The sequence below is a fragment of the Podarcis melisellensis genome (genome assembly GCF_964234715.1).
Source record: "Podarcis melisellensis genome assembly, chromosome: 10".
In the NCBI taxonomy this organism is placed as follows: Eukaryota; Metazoa; Chordata; class Lepidosauria; order Squamata; family Lacertidae; genus Podarcis; species Podarcis melisellensis.
The window spans coordinates 59,875,338-59,889,025 of record NC_138542.1 but is presented as its reverse complement, the minus strand read 5'-3'; the positions used below and the strand labels follow the sequence as shown (position 1 = coordinate 59,889,025).

The window sequence follows — 13,688 nt, the reverse complement described above, 5'->3', positions numbered from 1 at the left end:
AGGAATTCGCAAGGACTAAATCCCTCAATTGTCCCAAGATAAACTTTCCGCCTCCCCATTCATATTACTTGGAAGGAAAGAACTCCTGTAAACTCCTGAGGAAGTCCAGTTTGCTAAAACAAAAACAAAAAACCCCATTGAAACCAATAGACTTCAAAAGCACTGTGTGTGTTCCACAGAAGTGCTGGAGTTTGTACAGAACACAGCATTCAGACCTTGAAAATCACAGCTTTCATTATTTTAATAATGATAGGAAAAGCCCTGTTCAAATATTCTCATTGGGTAGAAGGAATGCGGAGGAGGGTGGTGGGAAAGAAGAGTGGGACCACACCACTGGCTCTGCCCATGACCTTCACATGTAGACCCATAGACCTAAAAAAGGAGCACCTCTGTGGGTTAGTAGAGCTATGCGTGCACAGATACTCCATGTGATAAGGAACCCCAACAGTGCACAGTCCCCCACCATGTGGCATTTCTGCACCATAAAGCTCTAGAAGTACAATATAGGATGCCCTTTGCAGGCCATCTATGCAAATGGCGCACAGTAATGAGGGAGGGACAGTATTGATGTATGGAAGTGAGAGCTGGACCATCAAGAAGGCTGATCGCCGAAGAATTGATGCTTTTGAATTATGGTGCTAGAGGAGACTCTTGAGAGTCCCAAGAACTGTAAGAAGATCAAACCTATCCATTCTGAAGGAAATTAGCCCTGAGTGCTCACTGGAAGGACAGATCCTGAAGCTGAGGCTCCAATACTTTGGCCACCTCATGAGAAGAGAAGACTCTCTGGAAAAGACCCTGATGTTGGGACAGATTGAAGGCACAAGGAGAAGGGGACGACAGAGGACGAGATGGTTGGACAGTGTTCTCGAAGCTACCAGCATGAGTTTGACCAAACTGTGGGAGGCAGTGGAAGACAGGAGTGCCTGACATGCTCTGGTCCATGGGGTCACGAAGAGTCGGACACGACTAAACGACTAAACAACAACAACAATGAGGGAGGGAACACCAATGCAGTGGGAGCTCAGACAGAGAAGGTCTGAGCTAAGCTGCAATTTCTGTGGCACCCAACCAGAAAATGAAGAACTGGTCAGAGGTGAACTCCACTCAGCTTGACTCAAAACAGTTATTTATGAGCTTTCTTTTTCTAGCTCTGGAGACTTGGGTTCTTTCCCAAGCCACGCCTGGTGCTAATTGCTGAAGAGCTGCAGTTTCTTGGAGCCTAAAAACAGCTTCTGGAGGCCTTTTGCAGAGCTACGATTCAGACAAAAAACAGGCACTGTTTTTGATGGGGTCGCGGATCGTGCATGTGAACAATCTTCTATCACATTCTGAGCCAGATAATAACTTCTAATTGAAGCTGTGCTCAATTTGAAATACATCCAAGCATTATGAGCTGGAGAAATTCATATTTCCAACCAGGTGACAAAGATATTTGGCGAGATATTTCTGAGAAGAACCTGCTGGACTGTCCATTAAGAGGGATGCCGACCGAATACACAAACCAAAACACACCTCTCCTAAGAACCCGAAGGGTCCACTTTCGTCATCGATCCATTAGTACCCACATCACAGGAAAATAATTGAAAATATGTTAACGTCCGCAAATACTCAGGATTTTTTGCAAACCAAAGTTAATATGAACAACACATTCTGACGAAAGGCGTACAATCTGAAGAGAAACCAGAATATGCACCATTCTAACTTCCAGTGCTATAGCTACAGCCTTGTGACCCCTTCCCTCATCTTCCTCCCAAAGGCTTTGAAACAGAAATAACAGGAGGGGGCACACGGCTCGACATTGAAGGGGCGATGCAGAGGACCCACACTCAGGATCTTCACATTTATTTATTTAAACTTAAAAACAAGTGCGATTCAGTCTGGGATTACAGTGCAGGATGTGGAAGAGTTAACTCTCCATGTGGCCAATATGCCATAATTTCATCCCCAGTTAAAACTGCTGAGCTGTAGGCAACAATTCAGAGGGGAAAGGAGATCAGCCCTCATCAAGGGACAATGGGTTCTCATCAAGCACTGTGCAGAAATATACCAGAATTAGGAAAGCATTGTCGCTCAGGCAAGGCTTCAGACCAAACAGGAAGTTTTTTATAGTCCTTCCTCACCAGCTTGGGTGGGTGGAGCCAGTCCAGAACCTGAGATCACTTCATTGCCCAAATGTTCCAACCTGCAGTTCTTAAAGGTAACCACATTGGGCAACCAAACGCTGAGCCAACAGCGTTGCAGTGCTGGCACATACACCCCTCCCAATTAGCTATTTGCCACACTGTTAGGGAGGGGCATAATGACACCTGCAAAGAGGTTGCGGAAGGGTTAAATGTGAAAAATGACTGCAAGTGAGATCATGCTTAACCCTTCCCCCACCAGCACTATGTCCCTGATCCAAATTGGAGAGAGAAATGTTCCTGATTCCAGAGCTGCTTTGTCCCTTAATTATTACAGAACAAAGCCTTTATTGTTTTATTAACAAAGGTGCTTCCAGCTGGATGTGAATCATAAAAAGGATTCTCCACATGCATGCAATTGCCAGAATATTTCATCCAGATCAGGGGTGCCCACTTGAATAAAATATTGGTGGGAGCAGGTAAGCCCTGCCCAATCAATCACATGACGCAGTGTACACACACCATTTGAATGGCAATGCCCATCAACTTTGGGGGAGGGGGCGCAGCTTCCTCAAAAATGTTATTGGGGGGCCAAAGACTCCTCAGCCCCTATGAGTTGGCTCCTATGATCCAAATATCCAATTTCTGGGGAAAGTGGGGGGGGGAAGCATACTTGTTGCCAAGGACCCGTTTGCAAATTCAGCACCTTGTCAATCCCTTTCTGTAATCATCCTCATTCACTAACTTGCAAATCAGATCCACTGCAAAATCAGCTGAAGTCAGGCTATTAAATTATGCTGCTTCAGCATCCAAAGTGCCCCTGTTGCATCTGCACCTGGCCTGTACACATCTCTCTGTGCGGAAGATTAAGCTACATACAGACAATGACTCGGTGTTAAAGTGGTCCAGTCCATCTTTCTGCCAGAAGCCAGGAGTGAAAGACTGGACTGGACCACTTCTCAGTTGCCCCATTCCTTGTCCAGATGCTCATGCGGAAGGAAATAAGTTTTCCCCTTCATGATTAATAGGAGCTTGGGGGGGCGGGGTTGATTTGGAAATCAGCTGGAAGGCAAAGAGCTAAAAAGTCCACTGCCTTGATGTGGCAGCCCTGATCCACTATCAGGAGTCACATCACAACTTAAGGAAATGCCATTGGAATTTCCACACCCAGAGCTCATACATCATGCCTAGTTTGACCAAGAGACTGATTGGTAGGTTGAAGGCAACATTGGACCATAGAGGCAACACTTACAAGGCACTCTACTCCCTTATAAGTTGTAAGCACCGCTAAAAGGAATTTGAATTTAAAAGCAGCATTGCTTAATGAACTGCATGCTGTGGCAGTCCTTATGAAACAGACATGATTCTGATGTTTGTGTTATCTATTGCTTATATCGTTGTGTTGACGGTTTAGATCTCATCCATTGTTTCTTGGGCAATTTCACACATTGTTCAGGGGGAAACCCAGGCTTACCGCCAGCCAACTGCAAGTCCCTCCCAAGTGTAATTGTCTGATTCAAGTGCCTGATGCATTCCCACATTACATTTGTAAGCTATATCTAAACTGTAACATGTGAAGTGGTCCTAAGAGCCTTTCCATGCATAATGGGGCAGTAAACCCAGGTTTGTGACTGGGTATCCCCTGGTCAGGGAGCTGCCTTTGTGACAAGTGTAGCCAAGTGATACAAAGCCTGCCCAACACATGTATGATTCACACATTACATTTTTAGGTGTCTACCGAAAGAATGTGAATGTGTGCAATGATCTTATGAAAAAAGGACATCCTGGGAGAGCACACCTCTCCTGCATCTCAAATTAATTTAAAAGTGTTTGCTCAGCAGAGGTTCCTGGTATCTTGTCCTTGATGTTTTTAAGAGAGCTTTCGCCTACATAGCCCCTTTTCCAGGGCAAAAAAGATCCACAATGAACAAAAACAAAATATAGGCACAGCCACATACCAAGAAAAGGAAGCTTGGGCTACCAAAAAGAAAGAAAAGAAAGCCATTTTGTTCAACAAAAGCAAACAAACACTACATGCCCATGTATTATCTTCGGTTTTGGATGAAGGATATTTGTCTCCTTTAAACATTTCCATCCCTTTGCTCCCATTATTACTAGCATTAAGAGAAATTCTGTGCTTTCCAAAATATCACCGGCTTCTACTCACAAAGTCATCAGAGCATGTCAGGAGTGCTTTAAACGTCTGCTTCCAGTCTTTGCAGAGCCACAGTCTGGCTCACCCACCCACACTCACTTTATTATCAGCCAGTTCCACCCATGAACATTTCTTCTGTTAACCGGAAAGGCTGCCTCATAAGAAACATCCTGGCAATAGGCAACATTACATGTGGAAGGCTAAAAACTAAAAACGGAAGGAGACTACTTTCAACAAAGCTCCTCTTTTATGAAAGACAGTCGGAGCGAGACATCTGTTTCAGCAACATATCAAATCCATAACATTAACCAGAGCTTTGCCAGGACTGTGCTAGTTGCGTTCTCTCTCTGCTGCTAAGCTTTTCAGAGCCCAGGTTCTGGACTCTTAAAAAGGCGGGGCGGGCTGGGGAGCAGAGAGGCTAGTTTCCAGTTGTGCAGCTTTTCTTCCTCAAGTTTTGAAACAAAAACCCCACGCTTTAAAAAGGAGATTAGCAGCCCTGTTACAACGGGAGATAAAACACCCCATCTAAGAGGGTAGTTGTTATCCGTCTCCCAATGACAGACAGGTAAGAAATCCTGCTGCACGGAGTCTTCGTTCTGTGCAAACATACCCATCGTACTTACAAATATACAATAAAAAAAAAGTATCTCTGGGAAACATCAGACTCTGGCATCCCTCCTCCGTTAATTCAACGCTGAGCATCATTGCAAAGCTGTGAGGTGCTCTTTGCAATACCTCTAACGCTTGCTTTGCGTTTGTTTTAATGGGAATGCTCCTGCAAATTATCCACAGTGCAAGTGCAAAAAGAAAAAAGCCCTCTGGATTTATTTATCGTTCATTGAGCTCTTACCTCAGCAGCAGAAACTGTTCTCAGACCGGTCTAGGCAGTGAGGCTCTGGCTGTTTCCCAGCGGCAGCAGCAGAGCATAAGAAGCACCCAGGCAGTCTAAGCCCCGCAAGCCCTAGTCCATGGAACTAAACTCTCTCCTTGGCCCCTCCCAAAAGTCAGTGCTAAGTGAATACATATCCCTTATGTTTAAAATTGGCAGCCAGTGGTATGCATTGTCCTCAATTTATTCTAATAAGCAGCCAATGGCTAGGCTTCAGCCAAAGGTGGGGTCAGCCAGCCTGAAGGGATGCCTGTCATTCCCTAGGCACGCCGAGGAAGCCACTCATAAGAAAACCAAGACCTAAAAACCTCCGAAAATTCGCACAAGCTGCCAAAACTGTCTTGCTCCATGCCCTTTTTTGGTTATCCTTCACAGGGCCTCTGAAAGTAAATCCTCTGTCAGGAACAATCATAAGAAATGTTAATCTTAGAGAAAGAGGCTCTCTTGTTGAACACAAATGGAGGGTGGTTTTTTTTTGTGTGTGTGTGTGTGTGTGTGTGTGTGTGTGTGTGTGTGTGTATTTTTAAAAATGAAATATATTGGAAAACGGGGGTTGGGGGGGGAGAGAATCGGTCTCTGCATATTTACTGATGCATTCATTTTGGAGAGGAGGTGGGATAAAATTAAAAGCAAGGCATTCGACGCAAACAAAATACAGCGACACTGTATTTTGGGAATGAATACCAGATGTTTTAGAAGTATTTCCTTTATCATTTCGAATCTGCTGGGAAAGGAAAGTGGAGGGGAGAGTGAAAAAGATGAGTTAGCGGGCTTTAGAAGCATTTTGAACAGAGAAGAAAGCATTTTCAGTTGCATGTACAACTATTAAAATACGCTGATTTCTCTTTTTAAAAAAATAACTCTATAGTCCTTGCATATTTCTCATGGCATTGTTGTTGGGGTTTTTTTTAAAGACAACAGCAACAACTCTTATCTGTTGAATTGTATCTTTCTAAATATCTGGCTAGCTATTCCAGCTATTCGTCCCACTCTCCAAAAGGAAAAGCCACAGCTCAGTGACAAGTTCATGCTTTTTCATGGAGAAGGTTCTCCCCTTCAGTTCTTGGTGTCTCCAGTTAAAAGGTTGATATAGCAAATATGGATGCAGGAGAAAATCAATTCAGTTCACCTTTAAAGCTGAATCTATCAAATTGACACTTTCTATTTGCAAAACCAAAACATAGGAGCTCCGAAATTTGCACTCATCTGAATTTTACGATGCAGTTCTCCAACAAATGTTTACAAAAATTCACACACTGGGGAAGTGGGTCTAAACAAATGAAGGCACTAGTGAAAATAACCTACAAAATGCGTAATATTGGGGGGAAATCACTTGTAAAAATATTTGTCTGTTAGTCAAGATGCAAAAATTCATCAGGAAAAAAATTGTAGCTGACTTTGGGTGTCATAGAACAGCAACAAATTGTTGGTTATTTTCGCAATAAGAGTGAGAGTCACTTGTAGGATTTTCTGCCTCGGGTGCCAACGTTACTTGGTCAGCCTTGTGTACCATAGTGCTTGACTTGAGGAGAAGGGTGTCATTTTCTATTCTGCCCCTGGCAGCAAAATATCTTGAGTCAGCCACAATCCATCATAAGCAAACGGCTGCTCCATAACTACAAAGTGAGGGGGTGGGGATAACATGTTGCATTTCAGGGCAACTCACCATTACCCCTAATAGTGGAAGGGGCCACCAACAGCTGCCCCTTAGAAGGACACAATGGGAGAGCTGGGTGCTATGACCATTTCCCCCCTTCCGTAGGGAACTTCAGGTTAACAGGTATGGCGAGGGGCTATGTATAGCCACCTGGAATTTTGTGATAAAGTAGGAATTAGTATCTTAAATCAATAACTATTTACAGTGCTCTCTCCTCGCCCCCAGTGAAGAAGCAGGAATCGTGTTCCTTTCTGAGATAATAATATTCTCTCATTTAGCATGTTAGTGAGAGAATGTATGAAGCATTTGCTCACTAAAAGCCCTTGTTATCCTTTCCTTTTCAATTCCTCCCTTTCCTTTTCAACTCCTCCCTTTACTCCCTTTTCTTACCTTCGCTGCTCCCTTTTTCTCTTCCGTCTCTACTCTCTTTTTCCCTCTGTACTCCGCTTCTGTTGTCTAAATTTGGACTCCTCTGCACAAGAATTATATTTTGCTTAGTCTCTAAACACATATATTTATATTGATGGTGCCAAATGAATAACTAATGCCTACTATGAAAGCCTCTAGAAAAGATCTGAGAAGGGCCCACCTTCTCCTCAGGTTACCCAGCCGACTGAATTAGCCAACACAGGGAATCAGACTATCCATGCGTTCATAATGACCCCACCACTTACAAAGGTATCCACAGATTCATATACTTGGAGGGAATCAAAAGCTCCTCTCGCCTAACTCTCTGCTGAAAGATAGAACAATACATTCATAGTTGCCATTCCCCCAACACACACACATACAGATCAATCCAGTCCAAAATGGGTGCGTATCGTTTGATCCGATTGACGTCAGTGAGCCAAGATGGTGAAGGAGAATGCAATTGTCAGGCACTCAGGCCCTAGACCAGCTAGTTCTCAGCATATTTTGGAGTTTATAGCAGGCAGTTGCATGTGGATTGGCTCTCTGGGGTCACCTGATTATTCAGGGCAAGGAGACTTTGGGGTCTGTAATGCTAGTTGTAATATGGCAGATCCATTCCTTAATCCAGACCAGCGTTTCAGAATGCCCTGGGTTAGTCACATATGAATGGGTTCATTTCAAAACTTGAAGACATAGGAGTCAACTTGTGGCCACATGCAAGAGAGGAACCAGGAGACTGAACTCCACATCTGTTAAGCTTAGCATACATCCAGATTCTTATACTTAAGAGTCCCAAGCTTTTTAAAAACTGAGTTGTTTAATAATAATTATTATTATTTATTTATACCCAGCCCATCTGGCTGGGTTTCCCCAGACACTCTGAGCAGCTCCCAACAGAATATTAAATAGAATAAAACATCAAACATTAAAAACTTCCCTAAGCTGCCTGCAGCTTCATTTCCCCAAACTCAGCCCTCCCATAAATAATTCCCCCAAAATCAGAGCAAGGAGTGGTCATCTGGCCCCACAGGACTGCTGGTCACCTGTTAACAACACTTTCCTTCTAAGCCTACTATCAATCTATCCTTAGTCTGCAGAATTTCCTTACCACCCAAATATGGTATTTAAGTCCATAGAACTATGGTACTTTGATTCAGGAAACAATATACTGGAGCTGTGGTTCTCAAACGTTTTTCTCTGGGCCACACTTTCAGCCACACCAATTTTTTTTTTATTGATATGCAGATGACACAACCTTGATGGCAGAAAGTGAGGAGGAATTAAAGAGGGTGAAAGAGGAGAGCGCAAAATATGGTCTGAAGCTCAACATCAAGAAAACAAAGATCATGGCCACTGGTCCCATCACCTCCTGGCAAATAGAAGGGGAAGAAATGGAGGCAGTGAGAGATTTTACTTTCTTGGGCTCCATGATCACTGAAGATGGTGACAGCAGTCATGAAATTAAAAGACGCCTGCTTCTTGGAAGAAAAGCAATGACAAACCTAGACAGCATCTTAAAAAGCAGAGACACCACCTTGCCAACAAAGGTCCGTATAGTATAAACTATGGTTTTCCCAGTAGTGATGTATGGAAGTGACAGCTGGACCATCAAGAAGGCTGATCGCCAAAGAATTGATGCTTTTGAATTATGGTGCTGGAGGAGACTCTTGAGAGTCCCATGGACTGCAAGAAGATCAAACCTATCCATTCTTAAGGAAATCAGCCCTGAGTGCTCACTGGAAGGACAGATCCTGAAGCTGAGGCTCCAATACTTTGGCCACCTCATGAGAAGATGTACTCCCTGGAAAAGACCCTGATGTTGGGAAGGATTGAGGGCACAAGGAGAAGGGGACGACAGAGGACGAGATGGTTGGACAGTGTTCTTGAAGCTACCAGCATGAGTTTGACCAAACTGTGGGAGACAGTGGAAGACAGGAGTGCCTGGCGTGCTCTGGTCCATGGGATCACGAAGAGTCGGATACAACTAAACGACTAAACAACAACAACAACAGGTCTGAGGTCTGGCCAGGGCTGAACCGAAAGGTAGAGAGAGATTGATTTACTGTCTCACATGATTGCCTACTGGGTGTTTCCTATATTGTTTTAGTTCCCTTTCCTCCCTAGACAGCACTTCCATTTTTTTGAAGAAACACCTTTGGGCTGGTGCTGGTGGAAGGGCTCATTTGCTTACAACTGTGCTGGTTCCAAGTGAAACAAAATTATACGTCAAATTGTTCTTTTTGCAGCCAAACATGAAGTATCTGGCCATTTTTTAAACACTCGGCTATTCACAGCCAAATACTGGAGAGTGTCTGTGAACTGTGATCATGCCAGGGGCTGTTCAGACACTGTTTGAACTGCGGGCATCTCTTAGGAAAGCTTTCAACCACAATAAATCTTTGCTTGAGTGGCTAAGGAGTGACGAGCTCTGGGAAGGGTCAGCAGCATCCGATACTGACATTTAAGGGAAACAACAGACTACACCACAAGGCTCTAAGGAACGTGGCACTCTCAAACCACTCCATTTGATATATATCAGTGAAGAGTAGAGTTGCAAAGAAAGACTTGCAGCTGCCTCCCTTCACTGTGAGAATTTGAACAGGACACTATATCCCGAAGTCTTTGTCATTCTCATAATTAATCTCAAGCTTCCAGGCTTGGTGTTAAGGCACCCCATCCCAGTTATATTTCCTCCATCCCTTTGAGCTTCTCCTTGATCTCACCATTCCACACAGTTCCTCTGGAATCCTAGGGCCTCCCACCATTCAGCTTGAGGCATTCTAGACATTACTGGACTACAGTTCCCATCACCACTGACCAGTGGCGTAGCGTGGGGGTGCAGGGTGGGCCGGCCGCACCAGGCACAACATCTGGGGGTTAGGGGGCGCAAATCCACGGGTTAGGGGGCGCAAATCCACGGGTTAGGGGGCGCAAATTACTTGCCTTGCCCCGGGTGCTGACAACCCACGCTACGCCACTGCCACTGACCATTGGCCATGCTGCCTGGGGCTGATGGGAGCTGTTGTCCCACAACATCTGGAGGGCCACAGGTTCCCCATCCGAGATGTAGCCCATTTGCCAAGCCAATTCCTTTTCTGCTTTCAAGGCTCACCTCTCATTTCTCTAGTACGGTGGGTCTCAAAAGGCATGGCAGGAGAGAATGGCAGTTAGGAAGATTCAAAGAGACATTTAAACATTCCAGTGTAGCATACAAGTGGTGACCATTTTGCGTGTGAACTGATGGATGCACAACTGTTGATGTGCACACTGCTTTTGGCCCTGGAAGGGTGCGGAACAGGGTGGAAGGGGGCAGGAAGGGGTGAATTGGGCTTAAGCATGACTACTGATACATGCAGCGACCCGGAATGCAACCCTCGAGCAAATGGGGAGTTGCTTGCAGTATAAAAATATTTTCTAATTCACATAATATGGATAAATATTGCTTCAAAATGAGAGTGAGGACATCAAGTGATACTGAAAACAATCGTAGCTGTGACCAGAATTGCATTTTGAACAGAATGCTGGAGAATAGTGTTGGCTAATCTTCTACAGTTCTCCACGACATATTGTTCTAAACAGATTTTCAGCTCTGACAAATAGAAGGCTTCTTTGTGTTGATGAAGAGATGAGAATTAGTATGTCTCAAATGAATATTAGGCCTAATACAAATGAGATTACTTGGCAAAAGCAAGCTCACCACTCTCACTGAGGTTGTGTACCTACTGAAGGTACAGTACAGTATGTAAGTATATAATGGTATTTTGGGTAGGATTCATGTTCTTATGTAGCTGCATTGTTTTATACTTTCTGGATTCTCCGTGGTCATATTATAAAGCAGTTGTGTTCTATGTTGTCAATCAAGCACTGCTCTAGGAGTTTTCTTTCTGTTCCCCCATGTGTTATTGTTTAGTTGTTTAGCTGTGTCCGACTCTTTGTGACCCCATGGACCAGAGCAGGCCAGGCACTCCTGTCTTCCACTGCCTCCCGCAGTTTGGTCAAACTCATGCTGGTAGCTTCGAGAACACTATATCCAGGATGACCAGGATGTGATGGATCTTTTACTATGTCCATTGCCTTCCTATGGCACCTTGTGGCATAAATCTGCTCTAAGGTGGAGAGTGGGCAGCCAACAATGCTCTCTGTTGCCTTAACAACTCTGCACAACCCCATCCTGTCCTGGGTAGTACAGCTTCCGTACCACACACATAAGCCATAAGTGAGCACGCTCTCAATGGCACAGTGATAGAAGGCAAGCAGCAGTTTCTGCGGAAGATGGTTTTTCCTTAGAATTCCCAAAAAGTACAGTCTCTGCTGCGCCTTCTTCACAAGCCCCCTTGTGTTGACACTCCAGGACAGATCCTCTTGTAATTCAATGCCCAAAAATCTGAACGTTGTTACCCTCTCCCACACAGACCCCATCAATCAAAAGTGGCTGGACATTGCTCTTCTGTCTCCTGAAGTCCACCACAAGCTCCTTTGTCTTCCTTGTATCATCAGTGGCTTACTGGGAGGGAGAGAGGGAGGTACAAGGAGGTCGACACTGCAAGTGCACCAGCAAGATTGGCTCTGCCAATGTGTTTGCACCGCGCCACCCAGTAAGCAACAATGGCCTGCCTGCCTAGAAGCTAGCATAGTTTCTCTGCCCTGTCCAGGTTGGCTGGCCCGGCCAGGACAGAGGAGAGGAGTGGCTGCTGGATTGTCTCAGGAAGGGATCCAGTGGTCTGGAAAGGTCAGTACCTGAGTCGGGAGCACCCCTGCAAGAGGATTCTAGGAAAGGTTCTCAGGTTATTCACCCCTGCTCTGGGCAATGTGTCTCATATCTAGAGCAACTCTCTCAACATTACCACTCCTGCATGACATGAGGAAGGGTCCCTCTCTCTTCATGCAACAGCAGCAAAGACCGTGGTGCCATCAGAGACACATAGGGCACAGATCAGCCTTATGTTGACAGAGATGGGATAAAGTAAGAGTGGAGTGAATCTCTTGATTGCTGTGAGATATTTCCTAAGTGACTTAACACCAAACTGCAGCCAATCTATGTTTTTTTTTCCTCAGGAAGTGGGGGAGCGGTCAGACAATACTTCATTGTGGACTCTAATCCATGAAAGCTTGTGCCATAAAAAAGATTGTGGAGACATTTTAGGATGACAGTGGCATATCTCCATCAATCGCTGTGCTTCTCCCTTCGCTCCCCAGCTAGGGATGCTGGAGAAATTCAATTTGGTTTTCATTTTAATAAGAAACTACCCAATTTGCACTTCTCATGAACAGAAACACAGCTATCTTTCAAAATTTGCAGTTTTAGGAATTTGTGATACAGTTCTCCAACCAAATAATGTATACAAAAACGCATATATTGCCGGAAAATGTGTATAAAATGCATAAATTAATGAAAATAACACAAAAATGTACTATATTGGTGTATACTGCTTCCAAGAATGTGTGCATTATTCAAAATGACATACAAAAATGTGTTTATTCAGAGAATTTTGCACTAAAACGTGGGTGGGTTTTCATGAGGGTTTTTAAAAATGCAAACTGCTGCAGAAATGTGAATTTAAAATGGGGGAAAATGAGAAACAGAGGAAGCTGAAATTAAAAGATCCATCCATCTCTATCCCACTCCACCCCCCACCCCAATTCTGACTTCCGGCCTAACTATACAATCGTACCTTGGAAGTTGAACGGAATCCGTTCCAGAAGTCCGTTTGACTTCCAAAACGTTTGGAAACCAAGGTGCAACTTCTGATTGGCTGCAGCCAATCAGAAACCACAGAAGCCCTGTCAGACGTTCAGGTTTCAAAGAAGGTTCGCAAACCGGAACACTCACTTCTGGGTTTGCGGCATTCAGGAACCAAAACGTCCGAGTACTAAGGCGTTTGGGATCCAAGGTACGACTGTAGTTCCATGTCACATGCACAGACAGAAAGCCCAGCTGAATGACATCTATCAGCAAATCACCTAATCCAAGGCATAAGCAAAGTCTTGTTAGCCTTGAAACATGCCAGTGGAATTTACCGGTAAAGAGCACACTAGCCATCATAGCACATATTCAACATTTATTTTTATTTTTATTTTATAAAAAAAATGCTCTTGAGAAGTATAACTACATTTTTTCAACCTCCAGCCTTCCCTTGATGAATGTGAACTTAATCCATGCACATAAATAATTTTAGTATGACATTTTATTGCTTGTCGTCATTCCTGCTGTCATCACTGCAAACCCCCTTGAAGTACATAAAACTTTCATCTAGACTCTTGAAAAGGTTATAGCCCAGACCAGCTCTAGGACCAGCTCTGCATGTAATAACCACAACAGATTCTACACTTATGGTGTGAGCCCAACTTCATAACTTGCCCTGCACATAGCCATACTACAACAGGGAGCGCTTCAGATGAGCTGCCTTTTCTGTTTTTCAGTTTTTCTGTTCCGCAGGCAATTAAGAGTACACA

The 13,688-nt window shown here is 44.3% G+C and overlaps 1 protein-coding gene across 6 annotated transcripts in view; it reads right to left on the bottom strand.

The window, feature by feature from the left end:
• CALD1 (caldesmon 1) overlaps positions 1-5,402 on the bottom strand; it is a 173,885-nt gene extending 168,483 nt beyond the window's left edge. For 3 of the 6 annotated variants that reach the window (XM_081926920.1, XM_081926925.1, XM_081926921.1), the window contains exon 1: positions 5,129-5,402. The gene's annotated coding sequence lies outside the window, so the exon portion shown is untranslated. The remainder of the gene's footprint in view (positions 1-5,128) is intronic. The other 3 variants (XM_081926927.1, XM_081926928.1, XM_081926924.1) reach the window with 2 other exon arrangements.
• Between the last annotated feature and the right edge of the window lie 8,286 nt (positions 5,403-13,688).